This window comes from Typopeltis vanoorti, chromosome 4, assembly GCF_054136105.1.
Source record: "Typopeltis vanoorti isolate ZY-2024b chromosome 4, IOZ_Tvanoo_1.0, whole genome shotgun sequence".
Lineage (NCBI taxonomy): Eukaryota > Metazoa > Arthropoda > Arachnida > Uropygi > Thelyphonidae > Typopeltis > Typopeltis vanoorti.
Window position 1 is genome coordinate 147271223 of NC_143552.1, and position 24721 is coordinate 147295943.

A 24721-nucleotide genomic window follows, 5' to 3' on the forward strand; every position below is an offset into this window, starting at 1 on the left:
GGACATCCTGACCCAGACCCTAAAGTGGAAAACATTCGTATGCCTATCACTCAAAAATCCAAAAACTGAAAAGCAATATCAAGAGATGCAAGCTGCTATTATAAAAACCTATTCAGATATCGCTACACCTCAGGGAATCCGTATTCCTTCTAGAAACTGCGCGTTGCCGATCTTTCATCTTCTATCATCTGAAGCCTCACTTCCAATTCCTCCCTTCAACTACAAGAAAATATACCACTTCCTCATGTCAGTGCCTCCAACTTCACTCTTCGTATATTCATCCTTAACCCTCTCATCTACAATGCTGCACATACCACCCAGTTTTCAGTGGGATCTTCCATGTAAATCGAAGTGTGCCAAACTAGATTCCCACATACAATGGAGACTATCGCATAAAATCCTGCCAACTCCTTCTAAGCTTTACAAATTTCAGCTCAGAGAAACGGATTTGTGTCTATTCTGCGAAGTTTCAGGTACCTTGGAACATCTAACCTGTCCTGCTAACAATGCGATGATCATCTATGCTCTGAATACTGCCTCTAGCATCTGTAACTACGCACACAGCCAAGAAGACTACTGGAATTTAGTCCATACAGAAGAGACAACAATTATTAATTGTCGACCTTTTGAAACTGTGATCGTTGAGTAGGGATCATTGATCGGTGAATTTGAACTTGAAGGAAAACTTCGAAACTACTTCATATTCAGTGAAGAGCATATCTTTTATCCCTTTTTCCATCTTTCTTTATCTCTGGAAAAGCAAATAAGCATGTTGTGAAATAAATTTTTCACAACATGCTTATTTTCTCTATTTTCTATTTCTATTGATCGGATAATCCCGCCCCCCACTCTTCTCCATCACTAAGCGGTAGAAAAGAAAAATTATGCAGGAATTGTTAAAAGCGTTGAATTTGTGATCCTCTGTTTATCACTTACGGTAAATAATATAATATATAGTTTTCAGAATTTATTTCATTTTCTGATGTAATAATGGATTGATTTCGTGCCTTATCAAATTACCAACTGAATCTTAAAACAGCATGACTCATCGACTCCCGTCATTTTCCAATTTCTATGCACCCTTCCCTCCGTCTTCTCCCCTGCCTATTTCTATGTACCCCCCCCCCCCCACACACACACCCATGAAGTAAGCGGCACATGTACAACGAATCATAAAGACGTCCGACCTGGCAATTTTTTTTCCGGAATCATAATTGTTGCGAGTAATTTCAAATAATAAAAGCTACATATTCCTACACATTTATAAAGTTCATAAGAAATTCACTGTAACTTATTTTAGCTGATTTCACAATATAAAGACACAAAGCTGATTTTCACGAACGATGGGAAACTCAGTAGAACTACGCTAATACGTACAGACTAGCTACTGTCCACTAGATGGCAGTCTCGCCGCCATATAAATGAATGGCTGCTAGTTTCAAAATTGCTGTAGTTTGTTTTACTTCTTTGCAGAGTAAAACATTTGTGTTGCTATGAGAACTCAGTGTGTTTATACTCCGTGAAAGGCAAAAGACATGCTGTTTTAAGATTCAGTTGGTAATTTGATAAGGCACGAAATCAATAATTATAAAATTGATTTGCTTCCTAGTACTGATGGCGCCGTATTAAGTTGAATTCGTTAGCTGGAGGTCTGTCTCTAATTTCTTCTTATGTATGACAAACCAAATGATCTGTGCGTGTGTTGATATCGACTGCTTGAAAAGTGTGTTTCTGCATTTTTAATTCACTTACAAATGGTAAGCCAAACTTCAGCGATTTCTTGTAAAATATGTAAAATTCTGTGGTTGATATGGTTACACTGAATTCATAATATATTGCATACCGCGGAGAAAAAAATCATAGTTATAAAGTTTTTAACTGTATACTACTAGATAGTAACTTATAAAAATATAATAATAATAATAATAATAATAATAATAATAATAATAATAATAATAATAATAATAATAATAATAATAATAATAACAACAACAAATTCTCTTTTATATTTGGGATCTTATTAAGAAAAAAATATACTGAAAGAAGAGTAAGGCTGATTTCTTCATGTATGAACAAAAAAAAAAAAGAAAAGAAAAGAAAGCTGCTATATTTAAATACTTCATCAGAAAACCATTGATTAGTAAGAAACATAATAGCAACACCTGAGTAGACGTTTGTGTTGATGCAATTAATCCTAGTATGTAACGTGTAGTGTGAAGATTATTAGCTGTATAAGGATGAAGGATGGCTTTTGTGTGTGTGTGTGTGTGTGTGTGTGTGTGTGTGTGTGTGTGTGTGTGTGTGTGTGTGTGTGTGTGTGTGTGTGTGTGTGTGTGTGTGTGTGTGTGTGTGTGTGTGTGTGTGTGTGTGTGTGTGTGCGCATCACGACAAAGAGTCGTAATCAAAGTCGACAGAGACAAGTATTATTGTCTCAAATTTTCTGACAATTTGGATTATCATTATAATAATCATAATAGATAATATGTTAGTTAATGAAATATAGTACTTGAGAAAGTACTATATTTCAAAATAACCTACAATACATACGCCTCGATAGCGTGTAGACCCTTTATTGATCCAAGTGACAATTTCGCCCTTCGGGTAGTATGTGTGACGTCAGTCGACTAGGGATCAGACCAATACTTCACTAGTTTAAGTGGCATTGTACGAAGCACTGGTTAGTATCATCGAACATTCGATTTCACCCAAAAGGTGTGTTTTTATCTAGACCGCGCAGGCCAGGCTAGTCAAGATTTTGCGCATAATCATCTTCCTTAGGCTATTTCTTAATAATAGCTGCATGGGTCATGTTGTAAAATAGACATGTTTGTTCCATAAAACTGTCAGTGCGTTGGAGTTCGTTCTTTCAGACACTGTATATGGACAGGATCGTATCTATAAGATTAACAAAAATGCGAAAACAATTCTTAGGCCATCCAAAGTACAAATGTTTAATAGTAAACTACAGGTTTCCTGTAATAAGTATAATGATAATAAAAAATCTAACTCGCTTTCATTTGAAAAACCCTTAGAAACTTCTAGACGGGGATTAGAAACTATGTCCTTCCAGCCAAATGGCATCGTTGATGTCAACTAAGTCATCTTTCAGATAACAACAATGCCTGCTAAACTTGACTGATGCAGTCTTTTATCAATGTCAAAAATTGATAGGCCAGTGCTATGCTACCTTATGTTAAAATCTCCTTCGGAGCCAGTATGGTCTTCACCATAAGATAACAGGAGGGAGATGTACGCTCGTGTCTATTGCTATAATAGTGTATAATAATGATGATAATATATATATATATATATATATATATATATATATATATATATATATATATATATATATATATATATATATATATATATATATATATATATATATATATATATATATATATATATATTTGCATTATATAGTGATAAGGACTATAGGAAAATGCAAGAGTGTTTTCCACTCATAAGAGATGCCTTAACATATAGGGCAAAGTTCAGTTACGCTTTAGGAATATCACATACCACTGACTCACAGCCTTGGGAAAACTATTAAACCTTCTTTTTTAAGGAAAGGTCAGATTATCAAAAATGAAAAGCTAATGTAACGTTATCCATATAGTTAACACAGCACTTACTAACACTAAAACTGAAACAGTCATATATTCTTTAAACATGTGTCTTTTATCCCGCACTTTATCATTTGTGTGTACTTTATTATTCTACTTTTTCAAGAAAAGCAAGAATATAAGAATACTTCAAAATACTTAATATTTTATGCAGAAAATGGATCTGATATTTTAATGATTAAAAATTTCCATTGCTATATATGTTAAAAATACCAATAAATTTTATACTTGGTTTATATATAATTCCTGAGTAAATTGCCTGCGTTTTCCTGGTCACTTTGAGAGATGAAAACCTGGAATTTCTTGCATGCAGACCACTTGACCCTTCGTACAAGATCGGATAACTCGTCTACATTTGAAAAAATTGTTCTTCGCTTCCCAGACGAGAGTTGAACCTAGGTCTCTCCAACTAAAGAGCATCGTTGAAACCGACTGAACTACGGAGGCTCTTTATTAATCGATTAGTGGCTAAAGGTTTATGTCATTTTTCTAGAAGCAGATTTTTCCAATTTCTCAAGCTATTATGTTGGCTGCGTTATACGTTATGTAAGATTCTTCAATCACCACATAATTACTACAGATTGGACTTGTATATGATGGCACCAAACTAAGCGTACCATATTTTCTTAAGTATCTTTGAATGCATCTTGTATCACTAAGATTGAAGAATCATTTTTCGAATTGATTTAAAGTCAACCTTCAGCTTTAGTTTCTAAATAAACAAATTTGGGTTCCTTAAGTTAGATACCAACTTCATTTGTTCATACAACTTTGATGTTTATCGTACTGCTTTGATAACTATAATTTAATAATCAATTATTTCCATTGAGATTAAATGAATTGTTGTGAAAGGTTTTACTTTTTCATCCCACCCAAGAAATACTGTTACCCTATAATACATTAGTATTAGCACCGTGGATGGACAACTAAGATAATCCAGAAACCTTGCTCTCTAGACCAAACATCATACATTTTCGTTCACATCACCACCAGTTAGTAGGATATGGATAAAATTTTACCTCCCACCTAAACAGTTTTGATGAATTATTGTCATAATTTTTTTTTGGCTCGAGTAGTTGGTGAAACTGAAGAACAGGATCCTGTTGATATGGATTATGATAATATAATAAACGTAATATTATAATCAGTAATGCATTCAATGGTGGATGAGATGTTTTCATACACGAACATATTGTTTTCCTTTCATTATTTTGGTTGCAATTACAGTGTTTGTTTTCTCTTTCAGTACAGTTGGTATTTAAACGACTAGCTTTCTCTGCAGCCTTTTTTTTGTATCTCTTAAGTCTTCATTGAAATGGTCACATTTAAAAATATATGCACAATGTTCTAAACCGTCCTATGAACATATGAAGTTCTTTTTTCCACACGGATGAATCAAGGAATTTATGGATAGTTAAATAAACTTGTATCTAAAATTCCTGACGCGATAGTAAAATTCGAAGCTGATATCGGAATATGTGCATTGCAACAGAAAAAAGAAATAATAAAATTAATATATGAAGTATTGGATTCGTGCCATCTTTACTATAGTGCATACTATTAACCAAGAAATATTTCCTTAATACTTTTGAAATGCATATCATCCTTTTTTTTCATTATTTTTATTTTATCTTGCTTTATGACCCACTAAAAATATTTAAATAATAAAATATCATCATAAAATAATACCATTTGCTTTTTTCTCTCCTCATTGGAATCAGATAATATGTTTACTAAAATAATACTATTCACAATTAATTTGCTAAATTTTGAAAGCGATACTGTTAAAACGTATTGACAGCATAACTTTGCCTTTATTTCAATGTTAGATTTACTTTTTGAATACCCTGCCCTCAACTAAACAAAACTACTGGTCCGACCTTTTTCAAGGCAGTGAGACAAAAGTGTGATAAAGTTATTCAACTAAATAATATGCTTGAATTAAAATTTAGATATATATCTTTTTTTATAATTTTAATTGGTAATTATTTAAAGGTTTTAGAATTTTAAAAAGGATTTCATTTCTTCCCATGTGTAGAACGTAATATTTGACCTAAAAGCGTTGTCATTAGATTATAGTAGCATGCTTACTCCACCATTTCAGCAGTTGCATAGACAAAGACCTTTATACAGACCAATTATGTTGCCATTTGTTAATGGTTAGTTTGAAATTATGGACAAAGCAACAAGAATAAGAACCCTGTGTGTGTTTTATAAATCACGTTTGTTCTTCTGAAATATTTACCTATTTTCCGGATGAAAAACCTGATTTTCTAAAAAAAAATAATATCTGCGACCTTTGTATGAGAATGAATAATTTTGTTAGCCTGTTCTCAGTAAGGATTGCACTGAAACATAAAAAAAGGATTGATCAACATCATTGTTGCCTTATTGATAATAGATATTCAAGATTTAAATTATATATATTAAGATTTTCTTCGTACAAGATAATGAATTAGAATATATTTTTTTTTTTTTAGATTTCGGATGATGCAATAAACTTTATCGTGGATCCATCTCTGTTAGGGGGATGACCTTTAAGAAGCTGTCTTAAAGGTCATCCCCCTAAGAAGCATTAGTTCTCCTCTCCAGCATCTAATAATAAAGAAGAGAATGAATTTCTTGCCTACATAGGTGTGGATTGTTTTAAACTATGCATGCAATGTGAATACTTTGGCGAAAAAAATTGTCCTGAGAAAGATTGATGTTTTTATAAAAAAACGATAATTAAATTCCTATGTCAAAAGCAATTAAATTGCTTTATGTTCATTTGAGCGTGTTAATTTGTAAAAGTAATGCTTTCTGTGAAATATTGTTAACGTAAGTCTAACCTCTGTATTATGTACATAAATTATAATAATCGGTAGTTGATTCCATACTTCTTTCAGTTCAAATCCATAACCAGCTATCTATCGGTTAACAGCGAAATCTCAGCTTAAATGATTTCCCACATACTTCACTCACGACTACGCATCTTATTTCTAGAACGATACATCATTCCGAAAAATGCCGCTACTAATGATTTATTGCAAACGGCAGACACCGGAGTGCCTTTGGCTCGTGTTAGGCATTATCGTCATACACACTATAAAGAACAATTCATCTTCTAAGTCTGGAAAATTGCTGAGTGAAGGAGAATCACCCAGGCTGGGAGAATTATGTATCCCGGTGACATACTTGAAACACAATTTATCATAATTCAAAACGCGTTGTGAATAACTGTCAGGAAAAGAGCTGTAATCTTACATGCTGCCTAACTAAAGAAAGAAAAATCGATGCAGAAACACACCGACCCATGCAGGTGAAAGAACACTCAGATTCGTCTCCCTTACTGATCATAATGAGGGAAATGGTCTACTGAGAAAGTATTTTATGTTAAATATGACAGAATGATATCATTATCGGCCAATAAACCCACACAGGAAATGCGCTATCTATCATTTTCAATCTTTGGGTTGGGAGAAAGTTGCTGTGAACGAAACTGTCGACAGGAATTGGTATGTAAACAACCCGAAGAGCGGTTATTTTTCTTTAAGTGTGTCTGAATTATTCATGTCCGTAATCTGGTTTGATGCGATGCCAAAGATTCTTAAAAGAATATGACATGTCATGTTTGCCATTGTGTGTGTGTGTGTGTGTGTGTGAATATATATATTGCAACATTTTTTTTGCTTCATTAAGCAAACTGATTCATGATGCAGATATTTATCGCAATTCTTTTTTGAAATAGTATGTAAAGTAATATAGCCTACCTCTAAAAATAAGAACGTGAATTATTCAGGTTATCTGAAATTTTAATTCTTTAATTTAAGTTATCACAAAGACTTCGACTTTTTTAAAAAAACTTCATCTTATGAAATTATCTTAAAAAATGATAATGATATATTAGAAAATGACGATTTTAAAGGCCCAATCTTATTTCAAAGTCGAATGTATGTAGACATTTTAAAGTTTTTAAATTTTTCGAAACTTTCAATTTCCATGTATATTCGGCTTTGAAATAAGGTTGGAGTTTTCGAATTTATTTACATTGCTGAAATAACGTTTCGATAGCGTTATCTATCGAAAAATATGGCATATAATTTCTTGATCAGTGATTCGCAATGTCTTCCCGGGAATTTCAATTTTTCATTCGTAATTTTTCACGAATTTCATAGGAATCAAGAAGAATGATTGTTGAGATGATGACCTCCTACACTTCAAGATCTTTGTGCTATGAATGATTTTTGAACGCAGTAAACAACCTTGAGACCGATAGATCTAATTAGCACTTTGATGTCATAATTCAGGAATAAGTCCAACAAGTGATGCGCACGGTGGCTGAACGCTTGCGTCTTGTGGTAAGGCGCTATCTTCGTAGGAAATAGGGAGTTGGAAGTGGATTGTATTCGCTTATTTTCATCGACTTCTAATAATATGAAAGACATTGACTTATGCCAATTGACGATGGTTCTGTAAATACTTCAAATAGTTCGCTATGTTCGCTGTACTCGTATTTTGGAAGTTGTGAGACTTTTTCTTCAATCTTAGAGTATGACACATTAAAGTGAATATATTCTCTATTCTTTGGATAAGGTTAGTTAAAATAACTGCATTTAAATTCTTTATTATTATTATTATTATTATTATTATTATTATTATTATTATTATTATTATTATTATTACTACTATTATTATCTGAGACCTCCAGGGAGTCAAGGACTCATCGAGGGAAGATATAAATCACCCAAACCAGCTATCATACCTTCCATTAAATTCATTTACACTAGATGCACTCACTACCCCGTAAGGGCAAATTATTCCACTCACTCACTGCTCTCTTTGAGAAAAACCAAGATCATACCCCTTTGTTGACTGTGAGCAACATTAACTTCCATGGATGCCACCGTGTTCTCTCCCGCCTTCAACATAACGAAAAACTTCATCAGCTGAAAAGCTATAACACACATTCAAAAGTTTATAGACCTGTATCATATCATATCATCCCTCTATCTCCTATTAAAGCAGAGTCTGCAATCCACATACTCACAATCTGCCTTCAGAATCTAAATGCCATAATCGGATGTAATCTTTGTAACTAAATATATGAAGAGCCAAAGACTTCATTTCGGCGACGTAACATTATTTAAATTAAGGGATATTACATCCCATATTGTTTCACAGCCGAATAAGAAACTCAAAGAGTTTCATGCCGAATATAGAAACTATATAAAGTTCGGCGAGTCCAAGCGTAAGCAAATAATTGGATAGTGCAACACGGGGCAACTCATAGTAGGGTGGAACAAGCTCGGATCACTGTTCTTGGTATTTTCCAATCATGTGAAGCTCCTAAGAGCTGTATTACTGTTCTAGATTATGAGAGGTCACTACCCAGACTGGTTTCAACCTTATGTATAGGTGAAGTGGTCTCTAAAAATAATACAATCCCAAAAGATCGCCTAACTCAGCGTTGTTACACTCAATGACACGCTCACCCCGTCACCGAGAAGAACTTCTCAGCATTGGCTCTACCCAGTGGCAGGCTCACACCACCACCAAGCAGAGCCATAATCTCAGCGGTGGTTCTACTCAGAGACAGGCAAAAACCTATCCCCAAGCAGAGCCTCTCAGAGCCCCCCCCCCACCGTTTTCAACCGTATGCATTGGTGAAGCGGGCTCTAAAAATAAGACGATCCCGAAAGATCGCCTAACTCAGCGTTGTTCCACTCAATGACAGGCTCTCCCCGTCACCGAGAAGAACTTCTCAGCATTGGCTCTACCCAGTGGCAGGCTCACCCCACCACCAAGCAGAGCCATAATCTCAGCGGTGGCTCTACTCAGAGACAGGCAAAAACCTATCTCCAAGCAGAGCCTCTCAGAACCCACGCCTAACCCGCACCGGTTTCAACACTAATTGGGGTCTCATCAGTGAGTAGCTAGACCTAGATAATACCAAGTTTGTAGCGAACAGAGCTTACATACCCTACAAAAAGAATTGTCAAGAAGGTGTCCTAATAAATTACTAAATATATGAACAGCCAAAGGCTTCAAATCGGCGAATAAGAAACTCAAAGAGTTTCATGCCGGATATAGAAACTATATAAAGTTCGGCGAGTCCAAGCGTAAGCAAATACCTGGAGAGTGCAACACCAGGTCTACTCATAGTCCATCGAGTAGTGCAACACGGGATAATTCATAGTAAGGGGGGGAGAAAGCTCCGACCACTATTCTTGGTATTTTCCCATAATGTGAAACCCAGCTCCTAGGAGCTGTATTGCTGTTCTACATTATAAGAGAAGGTCGCTACTCAGGCCGGTTTCAACCTTTATTGAGGTTTCATCAGTGAGTAGAATGGGAGTTCATGTCTTTCATCATCGGCCTATGGAGTATAAAGATGTGCTGAGGGTCAGCAGGTAGTGAGAGAGAAAGAAATAAAGGTAGAGAGAGAGATAATGGTAGTTAATAAAGAGGCCTCAGTCGATTTGTTTAACTAGATAACCTATTAGAGGTTGTGGCCAAACAGATCTGCCGACATCATCTCCTGCCGTCTGTTCTTACAGCTTTCATCTGTCAAACATCTTTTACGATGTTTGACAGATGAAAACAGAACCTGTCCCGAGTGATGCAGCCCACCAGGGGCCGCACCGCCTCGATGTAAGCCTTCGGAGCTCGGGTTTTATCAGACCGACCCCCTCCTGCGTGAACTAGATATAAAACGATTAGAACGAAAAGGCAAATCCTTGTAGTCTTGTTAGTTATTGCCCCAAAACCTTCTAGTACATTTCTTGAGGATCCATGCATTGTCCTCCAGGATACCATCGTTGTTCAATCCGTTCAAGGTGTGACATAGCTGAGTTTTTCTTTCCTCGTTTAGTTTCTTCAGATGACCCTTTAATTCGTCTGGCGTGGCTGTGTTGATGTCGTCAATGTAGACGTCTAACCAGTCGAAACTTATTTTATCGTGCCGAAGGGTGAACGCTGGCTGTGTTTCTGTGTGGTGCATTATGAACAGGTTTTCTGCAGCTTCTAAGGGTCCCTTATATCTTCTTAATATTATACCTCCATTTATATACCTGTCTTTATGAGGGTCGGATTTTTCATCAGGTTCGTCCGATGGGATTATGTTATCTGTTTTTGGTTTCTTTTTATCTTCTTCCTCTGGGCTTATGGGACGCTTTTCTGTGGCATTAGTAGCCTCCATTTCCTCTGCGTCTTCTTCCTTTTTTTTAGATTCCCGGTTATTATGCTTCTTGTTTTTCTGTGCCGAAATTTCTGTAGCGGCGAATGTAGAGATCTCCATTCCTTCATCTTCTGTGTCTTCTTTGATGTTTTCTGCATTAGAATCTTCTCTTATGTTGTGGTCATTCTTTTCCTTTCCTTCTGCTGAGGTTTCTATGGCGGCGACTGGGTTTTATGTCGTTGTCGTGACAGTTCCGGCGTTTAGTACAGGGAACTCCTCTTCATTTGCCGATTCTGATTTCTCCTGTTCTAGTTCTCCTATTTCCCTAGATTTGTCAGGTATGACAGTGTCCCCCCCTAGTCTTTTGGCATGCGCCCTGTTGGCACAAGCGTTTATCTTGTGTGTTCGTTCCTCACATTTCAGTCAAGGTGACTGGCACTCATCTAGGTTATGCCCTGCCGCCATGCAGTTCCTGCATTTGTTCTTGGGGCAGTCTTTACCTAGATGCTCCAGAGAACCGCACTTATAACACTGTTTCTTATCTCCACGGTAGTTAATTACTACCCTGGTAGAGCCTAGAAAGACAAAATTGGGGACTTCGGGCTTCATTTCCGTACGGAAAGTTATCTCGCCAGTCTTCCAGTCGGGGAAGTCTGTATCGTTAACGATTTTTAGGTCGCGTACGACTCCCCATTTCGAAAACACTTTGTTGATTATTTCGGTTCCCCCCTCAAGATATTCTACAGGGAACCTCTCTATCCTTATTGTCTTGAAAACACTCCCTACTACAAAGGGGAAAAAATTTTTCCCTTGACATTCTAGTCCTTTACTTAACTTTATTATTGGTGGATAGATTCTTATCCACCAATACAACAAAATCCCTTGCCTCTTCACTTTCTTGTAGTATAACCCCTCTAATATAATATGCGAACTCTAAAAACGCCAAAGTGCATAACTTTATGCTTCCTAACATTAAGCTGATAGTCATTTTCATTCTCCCAGATTTCCACTCTATAGAAATCATTTTGTAATCATTTTAAATTTAAATATCAGTAGCATCCCTGATTGCGCTGTCTATCTTAGCATCATCGACAAACAATTGCACATCTGATGATAAACCCTCTTGATGTCGTTAATGTATAGATTGAACAATAATGAACCCTGAGGTACCCCACTGGTTAAAACGATTTCCATCTTCTCTCATCTCACCAATCTCCCTCTCCTTCCTTCCATTCCTGTTGTATCATTCTGAGCTGAGACTCAAGTTATACAAATGTGTGAAAGGCCTAGCCAATTCAGCTGACCATTCCTTTAGCAAACGAGCTGATATTCCATCTGTCTCTGTTGACAAATTGTTATCCAGGTAATGCAATAGCTCTTCGCCTTCATTTTCATGAACCTCTAACTCTTCATCCAACGTAGCAGTAGAACTGTGCACCATGCTACATACACCTAGTTTATATATCTTAGCAAAGTGAGCACACATTAACTGAAAATTCTCCTTAGTTTCCGACAGTTGTGTTGCATTCAATAAAATTATTCTTCCACATTCATTCTTTCGTTTGCTTGCGGCATAACGATAAAATTCTTTCCGATTGCCTTTAGCTTGCATGGCCAATTTCCTTTCATACTCCGTTTTAGCTTTTCTCACAATACTCGTTACTTTTCTGGCCTTATCTTTATATATTTTATAACTCTTTAACTCTTATTCTCATATATTCTTTCCACATCATCTTCTTCTTGCGGATCTCTTGCTTAATAAGGGTACACATAAATTTCACTCCCAACCTATTTATTCTTCGAACACTAGTAACACTAGGGATATATTGAGATACCTCCTTATTCAAGCACTTTTTCAAAGATTTACTAAGCATTGCTGACATTTTAGCCATACAGAAACTGATACCATGGAACCAAAGATAGTATTCTTCTAAGTTAATCATAATTTACAGCTTTGTAGTTAAGCATGTAACCTGTTTTAATCGGAGCCATTTAAATACTTCACAGGAAAGTACAGCATGATCGCTGTCACCAATTGGTGGTAAAACAGGCATATTCTTGACGAAGATCCCTTCTGACGCTGTGAGCAAATCCAGTACTCTTTATGCAATAGATTAGTTCAAGGATTTCATGATTTCATGTGTTTGAAGGAACGAACGCCAAGAACACTTAACTATCCATTGCACAACAGTTCGTTATTGTTTTCGGTTATCAGAATAATTTTTTGATTCTGCTTTCAGAAACAGTAGATATTCATGTTGACAATATAGTTTCTTCTCACCACAAAAGTGAGTCAGTTTTCATTGATAAAATGATTCATTGACGCAAGCTTTGATTTTCTTCAGAATGAAAGTATGAGGTTTCTTCTGTTAATGTGAGAAGAAATTCAGCCGAATGTTCTTATCGACTTTCCCAGCTGTACAAACATTTCCGTCCTGGTTTTTGGTCTTGTTTCTTTTCTCACTCCCTCTCCTATTTAAACATTAATACAAACAACTGAAAGAAAAAATAAATGTCCAGAATGGAATATGCTGAATTCTCATGCAGCATTGGCAGATGTTGTGTGTCATAAATAATTGTCATATGTTATTCTTGCGAATATCATTAAAATATCACTTATAGGATTTATGCTATAGCAAGAAGTGAAGTTAATCATCCCAACAATCACTTCCAGCCACTGTATAACTTCGAAGGGGGATTTATGAAGATCTCGTTCATATTTTATCAATGTTCGCTAGTTAGCACAAATAATACAATAACAATAAGTTTAACTAAACTTAATAAGTTCTCGTTGATGAAGGAAAAGAATGTTTGACAATTGCGAATCTGTTTGTGTGAACCATTATAACCAGCCAAGTGCCCCACTATACTTGTAAGTAATGTAATTAGATTTAAAAAACCCAGAGAAGCTCTGCGATTTCTGTTAGTTTGCATTTGAGAGCGTTTCTTTTGTAAAGACTGAAACCACACATAATTGCAGTTTAAGTAGCTCTCCATCGGTACTGTTTCACTTTCAGGTGATATGGCGCACTTCTCGGAGTAGCGGCAAAGCAACGAAGTGTTAAATGACTCGTTCTATATTAGGGTAGATGCTCTAAGAGCAAAGTGGAGTAATTAAATATACAACGTTCATGCGGTTCACTGGAGTGTAAGAAGGAAATAAGGAACTGTATTCTGCTATATAAATTTCTCGTAGAAGAACTAACTCTGAAGCAAAATATGAGCTACTACGATTCTCATTTTTGGAATGTTTTTTTCCAAAACATCGCTTTAAATTTTTGAAAAATCTTCCTGAAACCCTTCTCGAAACGTGTTTGCATTATTGTTAGTCCTTGCTAACCTTAATTGGATCACTAAGAATCTACTTTGTGTTTAGGAAAACTAGATGTCAATAATGTAAATATGACCAACTGATACAGATTTTTTTTCATTAATGAGATCTAAATATTTCTCAATATAGGTATTTTTAATTCTTCTTGTTTAATTTTTATCTGTCGCCTTATCCGTCGCTTTCTTGGATATATTAATTCGCATCCATGCGATTTATTTTAAATTAACACTCAGTTATGTTCCTACATTATTTGTTTCAAACAGGGATGTTTCGGAATTTTTTTTCGGTATTCAGGCTACATTAAAAATGCTGAAGAGCCTCCGTAGCTCAGTTTATAGACGAAACCCATTGGTCGGAAAGACTTGGGTTCGATTCCCGTCAATAACGTGAGGAACCTTTATCTGGTTTCTTTCGACGAAAGGTGAGTTAGCCGGTCAAAGGGAGGGCTTTTTTTCACTCGGAAGCTCGAGTTTTTCGTCCCCCAGAACAGGCAAACTGGACCCGTGTACACACGCATCTACAGACATAGGACACACCGGGAGGCATAGGGCCAACCACCTTATCCTCGAGACGGCTGAGGTTGCAATGTCTAAGAATAACCTCGCCACCGTTAACACTTTCATTGCCAAGCTGAAAATTGGAATTTCGTGTGGTGGCCAAATTTTTATTTTCATTTTTTTTATTTAGTTAGCGACGTTCACGCGATAACGCGTGATCGGCCGTTTGGTGAGAGCTCGCATCACGCGTATCGTTCATTACTAAGCTGAAAATTGGAATTTCGTGTGGTAGCCAAATTTTTATTATTTTTTTTATTTAGTTAGCGACGTCAACGCGATAACGCGTGATCGGCAATGAAGATGGTAAAAAAGATAGTAGAAGGAGGATTAAGTAAAGTAAGTAAGTAAAAACGCTAAAAAGAGAAAAATAAACGTGAAATTCAAGAGAAACAGGTGGGCAGCTTTGAACAGAGTGCGTCAGGGCTGCTACCGACACATATTCCTTTCCAAAAAAAAAAAAAAATCATGCACGAAGTCTTTTTTTATTCTCTTGAAATGTTTCGGAGCTCGTTCTCATAATATCAAAAAGCAAAACTTTTGTATTCCTTTAGCAACCAGGGAAAAATCATTAATGAGGTACGAAAAGCTTTTCACCTTATTAACATTCTAATTACCTTGATTATCTTGATGGACCTGAGTTTCACTCAGGATTTCTCCAATGAGTGCAGGTCACAAAGATACCTCCAAAGATCTCGATCTTGAGCCTCTCTCTTCCATGTTATACCCATAGATTTCACTAGTGGATCTTCCCGTCTTTTAGGTGGTCTTCCTGGTTTTCTCTTTATTCTTGGTTGCCAGTTGAGTATTCAATATGTCCATCTGTAATCCCTGAGTCAGACTATCTGACCTGCCCATCTGATCTTGCTTTCATAAACTGCAGTTATGAGATCTTTTATGCCTGATCTTTTTCTTAGTTCCGTGTTTCTAACATGTTCCATTTTGCTGATGCAAACCTTGTGTTCTATTGCATGCTGAGACATTCCGAGAGTCTCTTCTTCTTCTTCTTTTCTTGTCGTGTTCCATGTTTCTGATCCATATGTGAGTGTTTGAAGAATGTCACTATTAAATAGTTTTGTCTTAGCAGCGATGTCGAGATTTGGATCTAAAAGATGCCATACAACATTGTAATACGAAGTTTAAATCATTCCTAAATGATGGAAGGATAACTTAGATCATTAAAACTGATGTTCGCTTGTATAGAATGTTTTCTAATTTTGAATGCTTTCTAACATTCAAAATCTAATATAATCCCCCCCCCCTTTGGTTACGATGTCTGTAACTAGGAGTGATCATATAAGACAGAGTACGATTTAGAATTGTATTGAAATTGCTGATATTTCTAAAGCGAAAGTGTTGTATCTTAAGATATTTGTAACATGAAGCGCTCAATAGAAGTTCGATACTCTTACTTCCGAAAATGCACTTATAAAATACTGATTAGGTTTGGCATTTAATATTACGAATTCAAAATCACTGATATCACTTTGTGCAATTAAATTTTGCGATGGAACTGTGTTGAGGGGTTTTTATTTCATATATTATTAATACGTTTTGTACTTTGATGTTTTAACATATTTAATCAATAAACATATTTCACATAATCATTAGTACTTTTTTTGGTTAACAGGATAATTTCTGCACTTTCTTTGAGTGATATGCTATTTATAAGGAATTTCTTTGGAAACAGAAGAATCTCCAGAAAAATAAGAATATATCGATCGACTTTTTTTTATCCTTTCGCGCGTATAATTTATGTACTCCACGTCTGAATAGCGTTTTCCAATATGTCATGTAAGATGTGTGTGCAATTTAAGAGCTCTGCTTTATTTACCGCTCAGCTATATTTTCGCATTATGAAGCAACTCTCTCGATATTGCAAAAAAAATATCATACAAAAAAAAAAATAAATAAATAAAAAACACAAAGCATAACTATTCAGTGTAGGAAATTTATTGCAGTCTCCTTAAAGAAATAAATTAAATAAAATATAAATGTCTGTTTTGATTCATTTGATGTAATGTTTTATTTAATCAACATATTCGGAATTAAAGGGATTGATAATTGTTTATTTGGTGTATTCTGTTTTGAAATGAGCACGCTTTGTTGCAATTACGCTCTCTTTCCTCGGTGACTAATTGAGGATGGGACAGGGTGCTAATGATATCGGATGACTTGAATCCAGTTAATGTTAGTTACACAATCCGGATATTACTTTCGTTATCCACCTGTGAACGTTTTCCAGGGCTTGCTTCTCACTTAGTAAAGCAAGTAACCAAATCGGTGCGTATTACTAGACCAGATGTGGTCTAAATGAAGCTTTATACAGCAGAATGATCACATTCTTATTTCCACTTGTTAGGGTTCTTATTATACTGGCATTTCTTGTGCTTTTTGTATCACTTTTGAAATATATTCCTTGATCTTCACGCTAATAGCCCTTCCTCTACCTCTTGTAATACAACACCTCCAGCTTTATTTATTCGAGATCCACAGTGCAAAACCTTACATTTACGGATGTAAATGACAGTCCCCACTTGTGTACCCACTTAGACACTTCATTCAAATCGCCCTGAAGCACCAGTACATCTGTGCATTGCTAATAATTTTAATAACTTTTTCCAGCTTAGTATTATCTGAAGACAGCTGAATATTCGATTCCAAACCGCTAGCAGTATCATTAACAAACAAATTAAGCAGCAATGGTCCTAGAACAGAATCCTGTGGGACTACACATGTTATTATCGTCATCAGAGACATGGCTGCTTTACATACCACCGTTTGATATCTATTAAAAAGCCAGTTTCTTATTCAATCAACCAACTGATTATCGTATCCGATTTGCCGTAACTTGTACGCCAATTTATTATGTGATAGCCTATCAAATGCACCCCCCCACACACACACTCTGCAGTTTTCGACATCGCAGACTGAGGAAAAGCCACAACACCCAGAAAAAGGTATGTGCAATTTTCTATTCCTTAGGCTACATATACTTTTTAATACATCCACACTCATAATGCCCTAAGAATCCATGAGTAAATAGCCAATGACATTTAAACAGGGGTACTCCTAAACTGAAGCAGGCAAGATAGCTGTAATCATAATAATTATTTATTTTGTTTCTTTAGTGTTGTGAATTATACTGCTAAACCTCCTGTGAATTATTGCTAGCAACATGTTTAATTCTTACATAAAAATTAATTGCATATTTACAAGTAGAATTTTGGGGGATTTTAAAGCATTTCAATGGTTAAAAAACACCGGTAAATTGTGGGGTTTTAAGCTAGAAGGGTGTAGCAGCATTCCTATAGCCTCTTATTTTAGAGGTAAGTATTTTATGCCTGTAGATATGTATGTTCACGGAGCCGGTTTGCCTCTGCCAACTCCATATGAAAACGGCTGACTCATCTTCAGTTGAAAAGTTTCGAATCCCGTATTAAACAGGATTCGAACCCAGGTTGTCCATATTTCTATATAGAATATAGTCTAAAATATATAACCTCATATTTTAAGATGTATAATTTAATAAGACAGATGTCTATAAATATATATCGCAATTTATTGGACTGTTCCAATAGAACAAATGAAATGCAGTGGATGTTTAGTATTATTCGATTTGAGTACGAGAGTTCATAGCATTTTATTTAACATTTAATAAATACAATACTATAAAAGCGCCATAAGGATTATTTTATTTATTAATGTAAGGTCATTAGTGATCTCTGTGTGTTGTCTCCATATATCGCATGTGAAATTCAGCTTTAAAAGAAAGTAGAGAAGATGTAACTGAATCGATCGGTAAGGCAGACAAATTTGTTTAATTTGTTTCTTCTAATTTGTAATTATGGTTTACTTTACACGAGTCAGTCGACGGTTCTGATATCAGGTGCATTATCTACTACAGAAGAACAACGGATTCATAATATTTTTACAGTGGAAGATTGTTGTTGTTCCTAAAGCTTACATCAAAGTCTCAAGGATTACATTGGAAGACAAACGGCTCTATCAAACTGACGTGTGTGATTAGTGAGAGTTCACAACCCCGCTCTTTTCTGAGAAGAACACTGTAATCTCAAGAGAACTAGAAGCGATGTCATTAGTCAATTTTTATCGCCGTTGCTGACACTAGATATTCTTGAAATGATATGCAATTACCCTTCCACATACCGGTTACACAAATAAATGTATAAGTTTAAAAATCTTAATTACTGTTGTCAAAACTAAATTCAATTAAATTTTAAAAAATTTTATTAAGTAAATTAACAATGGCACTTTGTACCAACACAATAGTTTAGTAAATATAGATATTTACTACATATTTACTAGATACAAATAGATATTTTCTTAAGCAGTTTTCCTTTGTGTGAATTACCTATTTAGCTTCTCCTATGGTAACTCAGACCATAATCTCATACAAGTTTCATCTCAATTGGAATATTCTTTCCCTGTGTTGTGATCTTATAACAATACCAAGTGAGATATCTAGGAAACGTCTGGGGCTATTGTTTTTTTTTTAATCTGTAGTTCAGGATATTTGTTCTGATCGAGTTATCGAAACTCCCTATATTGCAATAAGAGACTTCATTCCGAGTTGCGCAGCTAACCGCAACCGAACGGGTCCACTGGCGGCGGATAATGGATCATTCCCCCGCAAATATGGAGGACAGCTGCAACATAAGCAGGGTTAACCTGAGGAATAAGCCTTTCCTGACTAACAGTAGTATTGATATCAAGGGTGGCGGATCAGTCCTTGCAATGCATCTCAAACCAAAACGCCACATAACCCAAAGATGTCAAGGTGATATGACGCCTTATGCAGACATTAAATAGGTATTCCCCTGGGAAGTCACGCGAAGATCAACCAAAGCGACTATTCGCCATGTAAATGCTGCACAGGAGTCCACTCGATGTCAGGAATGTTTTTTATTTGGCAATTGATGGTAGCCAGAGCCAGCCTAAAAAAATAGCAACCTCTGATTAATACCTCACCTCCGCGTACAAATGGCACAAATGGTATCCTGTACACTACAAGAAACGAACCTCATTTCTCACTCCAGTCGACAATCCTCTTAACAATGTACAACGCAAAGGCCGCAGAGACAGTCCCAGAACATTCCTTCTCATTAAACAGTGAAGACTAAAACAACTGCAAAACAATCGCTGCGGGTTTCAATGTGGGTTGAGAAAAATTAAGAAATCCGAGTCTAACTTCAAAAGAGTTAAATGCACTAAACTCTGCTTTCTTACAAGTGGCAGTCTTCCTTCTGGTATCTTGTAAACGCCTTTGAGCTCAATTTCTGTTGATACATTCTCCCAAATTTCCTTCAATCCAGATAACAATATCACAAGAACATACAAAGACAATGCTGTCATCCTGATATCATTCTTTGCTCCATCTCCTACACCAAAGACCAGGAAAATTACCACCAGCTATATCAGGAACAGCGTATGGAATTCCGTAATTGGCTTTCAGATATCAGAAGAATCCCCTTTGGTCTTGAACAACAGAAAAGCCTAAAATGACAATCGATACGATCTAGATACCAAAACGACTTCTGGTAGTGATGGTGCCTTGTCAAGACGTGACTTTATTCCTAAACGTGTTTCCTTGTCCGTAATCATCTCTACACCCTACTATACTCAGGCACTACATTTACCCTTCAGTATGGAAGCGAGCCCATATTTATCCCATTCCAAAAAACGAAAAAAGAAACAAAAAAGATAAATGTTTGTAATCACAGTATCGACTCTTGTTGCACTCTAGATGAAACAAGAGTCGATGCTCTCGGTGCCTTCTAGAGTAAAGGTGAAGGTAATCAATGATCAGTTTCTTCATCAAATGAAAAAAGTCCAAGATAATGAATAACTAATACATTTTCGCAACTGAGTATCGAAAGATATCCTCGAATGAATTACCTAGCTCTGCACATTTCCCATAGAAACTTTTGTAGAAACTTATGTCACGCATTGAAACTTGTATCAATTTCCACATAGCAGTTTCTAGTTTTATTTGTTTAGCTATTATCTCACATGGCACCCACTCGCGATGTGCAACGAAAAAAGATGAAATTATGGAACGATCTAAAATGCATAGTTATTGATTTTATCGTACCAGTTATGATTTTAACTGTTACTTCAAAACTCAAAGCTCAAGCTCGAATCAATTGCGTTCCAGTTATTAAGTTACATTTTTTGCTGTTACAATCATAGAAAATGGTTAACGCATATTTCTTATACTTGAGTTGCAGAATGAAATATTCAAATAACACTACCGAAAAGTGTTCACTTCTCATTCTGTTGACTTTGACGTTTTAGTCGGATATTATCGCAATGTTACTCATGTGCTAACATGTTCTGATGATAAAGGTCTTAATTCTTTTCTGTATGCGTTTTTCAAACAGCTATCAAACTGCTTAAACGTAATTCATATTTTCGTTCATTCGCAAGTCTTTCCGCTAATTATGCTTCATTATCTGAAGACGTTTATCGCTCATTACCGTTAATAAACAACGCCAAACAAACAAGTGAAAAAAAATTAATAATACATTTTAAAATATGCATTCCACATAGATAGAGTTGATGAACTTTGGTGATAACAGAAATGCTTCCTCAACTGTCTTCTGTCTTAGATGTGATCTGATAGAGTTGCTTCCTCATTCTTGGCAGGCCTATCCTAATCGACTGTAACAAACTACGATGTGTCGACTCTATAAATAGCGAAATATTGAGATTTTTTATAACTAATCCACATACGAAAGGCTACAAGACCTATAGCACATTAGTGCCGTGTGTGTGTGGGAAAGAGGAAGTGAAGAAATTAGGAATCTGTTCACATTTTGCTTGAACAGCTGAGTGTTGTAATCTTTGGGAAAGGCAGAGTGGGGATACTGTTCCAGAGGACAGAAGTGGATGGAATGAAGAAGGAGGCAGTGAAGATTAACTGTTTTTTTTTCATTAAAATTCGAGCGGGAATAATATTGTTTCTCCACATCTGACATTTGATTGATTATGAAATTTATTAGAAATTTAATTGTGTTATTTAAAGAACTCTCAGGAATAACGAGATCATAACTGTGATCATTCAGACTAAATGATAAACTTAAAAAAATCGTTAGGAAGAAAATACTTCAGTTTTCTTTATTAAATAACCAGTATTATTTTAATTAATAAATATACCATTCTCTACCCTCTCTCTCTCCCTCTCTCTCTCTCTCTCTCTCTCTCTCTCTCTCTCTCTCTCTCTCACTTTCTCACATACAATGCAAATATTATTTCCCATTCTTCTCAAAGATGAGCATCAGTCACTCTCTTTATTCGGTAATATTCACTGATCCAGAAAGTTAATTCTTTCTACTTGTTGTTTCTTTTCAAAACCATGAACAGAAATTACGCAGGAAGAAACAACAACGTCTTATTTTTATATAACAATTTCAAGAGAGTGGAGGAGAAATCTGATAACACTGCTCATTATTTCTGCCATCTGGAAGCACATCCGAAGAATATTATTATTCTGTTATGTACACAGAATATTGTTTTTCTCTTTCCCAGGACCAACGCTTCGCTGAAAATAAAATCCCGTCTGTTTATCTAAAACGTAAAAACAGTTTGTTCGCTTTCTCTTCGCAGAGTTGCAAGCGAAGAATTTGTTTGGGGAAATGTTTTAAGGCGAAATGGTCTCTGCTTGCAAAAGTGATTTTTTCTCCTTTAAACATATACAGATTACGTTTGAATAAGGCGAAGGACTGAATCAGAACTTAAGTGAATTGTTTGTATTACTTCCTGTTAGGAAAAAGAAGTACTTCATATTAGGAATACATCCATGATACATTTATTCTGAAATTCTCCTATCACGTGAAAAGCAGAGAGATTAATGGACGTACCGTTTTGTTATATTTTCTTTGATTATAGTCTATGGTTTGATGAAAATAACACACACACACACACACACACACACACACACACACACACACACACACACACACACACACACACACACACACACACACACACACACACACACACACACACACACACACACACACACACACACCAAATTGATTATTTTTGTATGACAAATTAAAGTTGAGTACTCAAAAGTGTTAAAAATAACAAATTTATCACATTGCAGGCTCTAATTTTAATATTTGTTGTACTTTAGTAATCTTTAATCTATTTTCCAAAACAAATCAGCATCTATTCACTGCACCAGAAAGATAACCAGTATTTTATCAAATATAAAACAATCTATGACTTGAGGAACTTTTATCAGGTCTCTTTCGACTAAAGGTAAGTTAGCCTGTCTCATACGGAGGTAAAGGGTTCTCACCCGTGAACACACACCAACTTACAGTCATAACTTTATACTTAATCCTTGCCCGTCAACCCGTCCCCATCCAAAGGGATGGGGGAGAAAGAGGAGGCAACCCCATACAAATAAATAAAAAAATAAAATATAAATGTATTTGTATATTATCGTTAGGATGTTTACATGTAAGAAAGCGAATGCATCATTCAGAAAGTAAGAGGTTGGTTGATATTTTGAAGCGGCAACGCTGTTGTATTGATCGAAATTCGTAAGAAAACTTTCATTCCCAACATCAGTTTGCCTGCTTAGTTGGCTAAGCGGAGAGCAGATTCGCTTTCTAACCAACAGACTACGGGTTCGAATCCCTCCACAGAAGTGCTTGTGTGTGTGTGTGTGTGTGATCATCTTCAGGTGCGATGTGAATTTCGTCTCACAATCTGCGACTACAACATTGTGGGAGTCCTGAAATGGAAAGCATTCTTGTGAAACGTAAATCTGTACACCTACGTACATATCTACGTGAGCAAGAATTTCATTTTTTCTAATGACCAATCTTAAGTTTTCTTTGCTAACCAAATATTTAAATGTGAATTCACATTACTTCTGATGGTGAATATTATTTTTCCTAAAATAATATCCATCATGGGACGTATTCATGACGAGTTTATGGCTTCTTTGCAAGGTTTTAATGGAGCTATTTGTTTTCCGAAATAACTAGTAACATTACAAGTTAAATTTCTGTTGATAAAATGCGGTAAGAAATTATTTCCATTAACATAATTACACATTCAGAAGAGTGTCATGATACCTATCCAGACAGTAATTAAAACTACTTTCTTAGCAACATTTAATCTTAGTTTTTAGCAATTTTCTAATTAAAAGTAATTGTCTGATTATTGCGAACTTTACCTTCGTTCCAATTAGTAATAACGGACTGTAATCAGAATATTTTATCACTTGTTTTCTTACATAGCTTTTCCCTGTGGGATTTTTAAGTTTTCTTTTTACCAAAACTAGTTTGCTGTCATTTATTATAAAATGAATTTCATGAATTTGGAGAGGTCGTTACAAGTAGAATTAACAACCGGAACAATATTTATCCTGAAGTTATAAAGAACTGTTAATTGGAAGTGTCCAAATGAATTATACTAAAAGCAGGTAAATTAGACAATCACTTAGTATCCATAATAATAATAATAATAAGAAAACACTATTCTTTAAATAAAACTGATAATTAGAAGACTGAAATTGATTTGTGTACATTTCAGTGCTTGATCTAAAAACACGAAGAAAACTTTATTCGAAGGGGCGTGCACGTGGACATGTTGAAACGAATAATTGATTATGTGTTAAAATATTTGCTACTGTAATCCATTGTTATTAGAGAATGAAATCATTATCAGATAAAACGAAGAACTAAGCATTAAAAGATCAGACATAAAAATGCGATATGCAGAATAATTGTAGTCCTTGCACGAATTTAAACTTTATTAATTTTATTAAATTTCATTAATTTAATAAAATAAAATTAATTTAATTTGAATTTATTAAAATTAAATTTTAACTCCTGTTAATTAAATTTATTAAATAAATTAACTTGACTAAAAAAATTAAATTGATTAAATAAATTAAATAAATTAAATTAAATTAATTAATTAAAAATTAAAATTCCTGCTAATTTATTAAAATATTAAATTCTATTATTAAAATGTAAAACAAAAAAGCTTCATTCCGTCAATTTAT

General features: G+C 35.3%; 1 long non-coding RNA gene across 1 annotated transcript; it reads left to right on the forward strand.

Annotated features, from left to right (window-relative positions):
- Positions 1–1497: 1497 nt before the first annotated feature.
- LOC150107736 (uncharacterized) lies at positions 1498–6500 on the forward strand. Its single transcript, XR_016548218.1, has 2 exons — positions 1498–1757; positions 6107–6500. It is a non-coding gene; the product is annotated as an uncharacterized LOC150107736 (long non-coding RNA).
- The last annotated feature ends 18221 nt before the right edge of the window (positions 6501–24721 follow it).